Source organism: Mastomys coucha, unplaced genomic scaffold (genome assembly GCF_008632895.1).
Source record: "Mastomys coucha isolate ucsf_1 unplaced genomic scaffold, UCSF_Mcou_1 pScaffold6, whole genome shotgun sequence".
Taxonomy (NCBI): domain Eukaryota; kingdom Metazoa; phylum Chordata; class Mammalia; order Rodentia; family Muridae; genus Mastomys; species Mastomys coucha.
In genome coordinates, this window is record NW_022196912.1 from 14,501,009 (window position 1) to 14,508,596 (window position 7,588).

At 40.8% G+C, this 7,588-nt stretch overlaps 1 long non-coding RNA gene across 2 annotated transcripts in view; it reads right to left on the bottom strand.

The window, feature by feature from the left end:
• Positions 1-1,674: 1,674 nt before the first annotated feature.
• The window catches only part of LOC116079675, a 7,018-nt gene continuing 1,104 nt past the window's right edge, over positions 1,675-7,588 (bottom strand). The window contains exons 2-5 of one of the 2 annotated variants that reach the window (XR_004114117.1): positions 6,249-6,481; positions 4,514-4,652; positions 2,316-2,424; positions 1,675-2,220 (exon numbers count right to left, since the gene is read on the bottom strand). This is a non-coding gene — a long non-coding RNA (uncharacterized LOC116079675). Of the gene's footprint in view, positions 2,221-2,315; positions 2,425-4,513; positions 4,653-6,248; positions 7,512-7,588 lie in introns of those variants that run through there. The other variant, XR_004114116.1, reaches the window with a different exon arrangement.

The following is a 7,588-nucleotide window of genomic DNA, read 5'->3' on the forward strand; positions in this document are numbered from 1 at the left end:
ATGTCATGAGGAGAAGATAACATATTTAAAAGCATGGGTAACCCAAACAGAAAAACAAAACAAAACAAAACAGGTTGGGTCTCAGCTCTTCGGCTTACTAGTCATGTGAGCCTGAACAAGTTCTATAACCTTTTAGGCTTCAGTGTCTTCTTGTGTGAAAAGTTATGAGCCTGATGCCAATGGGTCTTGTTTCATGGAATTATTCTTTAGGAAAAACAATAGTGACAGCTCTCATTTATTGGCATGTGTCACCAGCAGGCAGAATACTTTGTTTACATTACCTGTGTCAATGAAAACTTTTGGGCAGAGACCTTCACAGCAGAGGAACTGAGGTGAGAAAGCTTAATATCTCTTCAGGTGCATAAAGCCAGGAGGCAGAGCTGATGTTCTTTTCACTGTGTCTGATGGCTAGATCTCCACTTATTCGTGTGAAACTCATGTGTCCCAGTTTAAGACATTGCACCTTTAGATAGATATGGGCTGGAAGGAGCATCAGCTTTCTCTTGCATTCATGAAGGACAGAAGTCCCTTGTTCTGGACAAAAATGGACTCCTAAATCTTAGAAACAAACACAGGTAGAAAATGCTCTGTTGGGGAGCTGAAGAGATGGCTCAGTGGTTAAGAGCACACAGTGCTTTTCTAGAGGACCGGGGTTCAATTCCTACCATTTACACAGCAGCTCACAAAGACTATCTGTAACTCTAGTTCCAGGGAGTCCAATGCCCTCACACAGACAATGCGTAGGCAAGACACCAATACACATAAAATAAAAATAAATAAGAGTAAATGAACAATAAACATTCAAAAAAGTAAAGTAAAGAAAAGCATGCCGAGCTTCCTGTCTCATGAAGATTAGCCTCAAGAAGAACAGATCCCTCAGGGTGGTGCTATTGAGGGGTGGAGGCATTTAAGAGTGGGGGCATTTAAGAGATGGAGCTTAGTGTGTGTTCATGGGGGTGGAGTGGGGTTAAAGGCCCCGACAGAGGCCCTTCTCTTCTCTTCCCTCTCTATGATGAAGTAAGTGGTCTTGCTCAGTCACACACTCTGTAAAATTGCCATGAGGCACTCCACTAGCTATCTGGAAGCAGTGGGTCAGCCTGGTCATGGACTAGAATCTCCAAATCTTTGTGCCCAAATAACCTTTAATCTTCATACATAGATTAGTTATTTGTTATAGTAACAAAACAACGAAGGGACACAGATGCTTGATTTTCGTACACACCTACTACAGCAGGAAATCCAGTTTCCTCGCCCCTATGAAAAATTTCCTGTCTGGCACTCCATGAAATGTTTAATCCCAAAGGAAGCCTTTTGGGAGTCCAGTCATCTTATTAGGAACACCATTGTTCCTTTTCTGGGATTAATCAGTGACTGCTAGCCCCTGAGGTCAAGGGAAGTCTCAAGTCAAGGGAGACTTGATTGGGCCAAGTTCATGGTTCCCCTATGGTCCCCCAAGCTTCAAATAATACCTGTCCCCAAGGTCATTCCTTAGCAGCCTGGTGTTGCTTTCATCTTTTGGACAGTGAAGTGACTCAGCCAATATTCAGAGCTCCACATATTCCAGGGAAGCGGCAACCCCCTTTCCTATAAGCCATATATCTTCAGGAGCAACAATTTGTAAATGTGTGTGGCCGAAGTTCCTCTGGAAAGCATGTCACAGAAAAGGTCACCAGGTTTACAGTTGTTCCCAATGCAGGAAGTCTTTTATTCTGATGGGGGTGGGGTGGGGGGATGGGGGGGAGAGAGCGATATTTGAATAACAACAATATCTAATACTTTTTCTATCCTGGCCATTGGTTTATATTTTTTCTGTCAATTCCCCAGCCTAAGCATGGCATCTCTCTGATATCAAGGGAGTAGCTTTCACTAATGCTGTTCAAATCTCTACATCGTACAGGGAGAACCTTTTCTCTTTTTTCCTTCCCCACCTTTCCCATTTCTTTTCCTGTGCACTTCCTCCCTCCCCTCTGTTCTTTCTTTCCCTAGTCTCAGGCAGCCCAGACTGATCCTAAGTAGCTTCTAATCACTTTGTATTTTGGATCCCTCATCTCCTCCTGAGTACCAGGATGGCAGGTGTATGCCACCATGCTTGGTTTATGTGGTCCTGGGGTTGGAACCTAAGGCTGCATTCCCTGTCCAGGAATACTCTGTCTTACACCGTCTTCTCAAGGTTAACAAGACAGCAGGGTAAATCCTCATCAGGCCTTTAGTCTTCTCTCCCTAGGAAGTGAAGGAGAAAGTTTTCTTTAGGAATCACGGCCCCTTTTGGTGGGCATTCCATACATTAAAAAAATAATACAGGCTGGCTGGCTTACGTTTTAGAGACAGGGTATATCATGCAGTCCAGACTGATCTTGAACTCCTGATCTTCCTGTCTCCATCTTCCAAGTGTTCGGATTATAGATTGAGCCACCATGCCAAGTTCTATGTATGCATAATTTTAAAAATATTTATTGTTATTTTGTGTGTACGTGTATGTGTGCCTAAATGTACGTAAGAGCACTATATGTGTATAGCTACCTAAGAACATTAGATTCTTTAGTACTGGAGTTACAGGAAGTTGAAAGCGATCTGATGTAGGAGCTGGGAACTTAACCTGGGTCCTCTGTGAAATAGCAAGTACTCTTAACCATCTCTCTAGGCCCATATATATTTATATTATATTCAACATTATATATTATATTTAATATAATTATAGATTTTATTTACAGTTTATTATTGTTTTATTGTATATTATTAATATAAATTTATATTTTATCGACATTAATGTATATATTAACATATTCTAAGTATAATAAATTAATATATTTAATACTGTATATTAAATATATTTTTTAAAAATAAAAGTTTGACTCATCTTGATTCAGGTGTAGTGACTGAAGATCAAGGGGGTCGGTTTGGGGCTCTGGGTAAGTGGGGCAGCAAAAGGAAGTTTTCTTAAAACAAAAAGCATAGGGAAGGAAAAAGAAAAAAGAAAAAAGAAAAAAGAGAGACGCAGGGAATTGTGTGGAGGGGTGAGGGGGAGAGAGTGAAGTAGAGAGAGAAAGAGAGGGAAGAAAAACACAAGGGCTAGCAGAAGCCTGGGCTAATAGAGTCCTTAGCAAAAGTGAGGGAAGAAAGCCATGCAGGCCGGCTCTCGCTATGCTGGATGTTTGTAGCATTCAAGAAGGATTACTCTGCACAGCAGAGGATGAGCTGACCTGGGAGACAGCACAGGTCAGAATGCTCGTGGTAGTGTGTGTGCCAACTGTGTCAACTTTAATCTTGCAAAAGCTATGCTTTTATTTTGACAGTAGAAATGACTTCCTGAAAGCTTGAATTCTTAACTATCCTGTGAATTAACAGCTTCTTTCTTCTATGCGCCTCTCATCGGATGGGTAATTGACAGCAGACAGACCATTTTGGAACAATCCTTTCAAGGCTCTCTTTGTCTATTCTCTTTGAAAAAGCATTGTGTTCTTGGGGATAATAACATCTCCATAAACGGAGCTTTCCAAACTGTACATCACAAAGATAGAGCAACAGAGCTCCACAAGTTGGCCTGTTAGAGCCTGCCAGAAAGGGGTGGGGAATGCTAATTACCCTTTGGATTATGTTGCTGGTTCTGATTTCAGAATTAGAACATTAGTTATTCCTCAAACAGTGCCAGGAGCGTGAGGATATCCCCATGTAACCTTATCTCCTTTTTCCTTTAACTTCTCTTTCCAAGTTTTTCTGTATCCAAACATGTTTTACATGGCTGGATCTTTTATTATTTTGCATTAACCTGACATTATGAATGTTTCTTCTAGTGCTAAATTGTGTGGGACAATGATTTTTTCTTTTTGGTTTTTCAAGACAGGGTTTCTCTGTGTAGCCCTGGCTGTCCTGGAACTCTCTCTGTAGACCAGGCTGGCCTCGAACTCAGAAATCTGCCTGCCTCTACCTCCCAAGTGCTGGGATTGAAGGCCTGCGCCACCACTGCTGACTTTGACAGTGATTCTTCATAACATTGTAAAAATATGTGGACTGTATATTTAATATTAAATTAATTTATATTATTTTATATTAATCCTTAATTTTTTAGAAAGATATTTTGCTCTGTAAAAGGAATATCTGTTTTGTTTGTACTTTGAAAAGTTGTGTGTTTAGGTATGTTGAGGAAAATGTTCAGGTGTGCTCACCCATGAGGACATGTGTGAAGGCCAGAGGGAGGATACTGTGTGCCTTTTTTAATTGATCCATCATCTTATTTTTTGAGGCAGTCTCTCATTGAACCTGGAGCTCACTGATTGGCTAGACTGCTTGGTCAGAGGGTTCCAGTATTTGCCTGTTCCTGCTAATTTTCCAGGTCAGCTGGCAAGGTTATGTACATGTGGTACATGTGTGTACCATAACACACCACTTATTTCTATGGGTGCTGGGAATCTGAACTCAGGTTCTCATGCTTGTGCATGTATATGTGTATGTGTGTATATACATACACATACACACATACACTTTTGTGCATATTAGAAATCCTGAATCTAAATACCTGAAATTAAATCTGTTCCATCAGAGTCTTTTAGCCTTCCTTCTTTCATTATTTTTAGGACTCCTCTTCCCCATTGACAACCACAGCTCTTCACCATGTGAAGACATTTTTAACTCATTTGCTTTATCCTGTAATAAATCTAAAATAAATTCAGATTTAATTGTTGGTGTAGTCAAGGTTTCCAGTGCTGTGACAAAACACTGGCCAAGAACAACTTGAAGAAATGGTTTGTTTTAGTTTACAGTTTAATGTCTGTCGTCTTGGGAAGTCAGGGCAGGATCTCAAAGCGGGAACTGAGGCAGGGACCATGGAAGAGTGTGGTTACGTGAAGTCAGTTACTGGCTTGCTCCCTAGGGTTTGCTTAGCTGGCTTTCTTATACCACATAGGACTACCTGGCCAGGAGTAGTACCAGGGGCCTGGGCCCTCAGTCATTAATCAGGAGAATGCTCTACATACTTGCCTATAGGTCTCACATATGGACACATTTTCTCAGTTAAAAGTTATTCCAAGATGCCAAGTTGTGTGTCAAGTTGACATAAAAACTAGTCAGCACAATTGCACTGTCTCTATCTCTATAAAAAGGTTTATTTTTTTTAAAGTTCTGATTTTGATTGTGTTCTTTGCTGACTTTGAATAGGATTAAGAAATAGGTATGGTCCAATATTATATTTGTAAATTACTAGTATTATTTGAATTTTCTTTACTCTCCTTTTCAAAATGACTATCATTAATTTTAAATACTATTGAGATTATTTGCAATTTTCCCTTCCACTTAGAGTCTTTTTTCGATAAAAATAGGTGCTTTCAAAAATTAGTGTTATATACAAAAAGGTACACTCAGAAGTGTCATTCCATCTGGCCACAGGGAAGTGTAATTCTTTCTACAACTGGAATGCATGTTATCACTTCCTATTTAGCCTTCTTAGATGTCTTTTTGGATAGGCAAATAGATACTTGTGTATTTTGTTATTTCCTCATCATACAAAAGGTAAGAGCATGCTACATAATTTTTTTTTAAGTAATTTGCTTCCCACCCCCTGCCCTGTAACAGTTTCTCTTGGAAATCACTCCAGACTTTTTTTTTCTTATAAGAGCTTCAGAGTGATCCATTATGAGTTTTTATCAGAGTTTCTCCAGCTTGAACATGTAGTGTTCAGTCTTTAGCAGCTTCAAGAGCTGTGGCAATGGATGACCTTGAACATAATATGGTGTGTTGTTGGGAGTCAGAGACTTAGTTGATGCTCAGATGCATGGAAAGAAAAGCAATATACGCTTTGTGGCTGTTTCAAAAAGCGCAGGGTCACTGCTCCACTCTCAGCAACCCGTGAGCAGAGTGTTCTACACATCTTTGCTAGGATTATTGTAAAGTTTGAAGTTTTGCCAAGTTGTGTGTGAAAAAGTTGCTATTTATCATTTCAATGTTTCCCATATGAATAAAAAGGCAACTTTTTTTTTTAATGTTTGAGGGTCATTTTTAGATTTTTTTTTTCATTTTTAGATATTTTAAGTCTAAACTAAAAGGACTTTGTGGATGTTTTCTGCCCATTTTTATCTTTTGAAATTAAACAAAATTCAAGTTGCCTGTTTGGCAGTGTGTCTTTTGATATGACTCGCTAATTGCAGGCAGGACAATAGAGTTTGTGGATTAGCTGTGAATTGCACCCTGTAGACATTCTTGACATACAAGCAGGGCACTGGGACAGCGATGATGATCGTAGGAGGTCCTCTGCTTACCTTTCAACATGACACCTGCTGCTGAGGCCAGCCAGGTCACACACCTCCAGCACAGCAAGCAGACAGCAGTGACAGCATTAACTTACAGACAGATTATTTTACAGATTCAACAAGTCAATGTATAAAGTACTTTAAGCAGTGCCGGGAACAGAAAGCATGCGATAGATAGAAAAGCATCGTCTCTAGAAGGCTGATTTGATCCCATGAAGATGCTTTAGCCTAGCACTGTGGACCTGGAAGTTTAGAAGCATTAGATGAATCAGTAGGAGACTCAGAATCTTAACTCATTCACTCACCCACTTACCCACCCTTGAATACCCCACAAGGGGAATGAACTCCATTTTGTTTATCTGTTTGATCACTTGCATCTTTGGTATCCCAGAACAAGATGGCTGTGTGAATCAAGGAATGAAGGAATGAGTGACTAACTGGAGAACAAGGCAGAGAAATGGAAAGAAATAGCAGACTTGACATTGTAAAAGACTTTTTCAACTACAGTTTGGACTTTACCCTGAGCAGAGCAACCCCATGCTCCTATTTGTAAGTAAAAAGAAAAACTCAAACCTGCGGCTGGGTGAAGAATCTACAGAAGGCAAATGCCTTGTTACAAGGGATGGGGGGAGATAAGGGGCTGACTGAAGATACAGGCTGAGGATAGTGGTGGATAGGAAGTGAGTAAAGGAGAGGAGATTCAGCTGTCACGATGACAGTTTAAGACTTGTTGGGTGGAAAGAGGAGAAAAGTTTGGAATGTGTCTCTTTGGCTTGAAATCGAAGAGAGGTAGCTAATGAAGGTGGCTTTTTAAACTTGGATTTGAGGTGACCGTGGGTCTGTGTTCATTCTGTGACCACCTGAGTTAGGTTTCTCCATATTCACTGGAGCCAGGAGGTGTGGACGAGGAGATGTCAGTGTCTGATAGTAGAACCCCCTCTGAAGACCAGGCCAGCAGCACAAGCTTCGGGAATGACCAACTTTCCCAGGGTATTTGATAGGGTGTACTCAGTGCCACATAACTGCTAACAATAAATGGGAGCTTGGTCTTTGCAGGCAAAAATCCTCATCTTGGCATCTTTTTTTCATGCCCAATGTGATAAGTGCACACTGCAGAGTGTACAATATCCAATAATTATCACAGGGACATTAGGAAAGGCAATCTAAAGTCGGGTGTAGAGGCCCATGCCTTTAATCCCAGCACTCAAGAGGCAGAGGCAAGCTCTTTGAACTGGAGGTCAGCCTTGTCTGTAAAGTGGGTTCCAGGATAGCCAGGGCTGTTATACAGAGAAACCATGTCTTGAAAAACCACCACAACCACCTCCACCACCACTACCGCCACCGCCGCC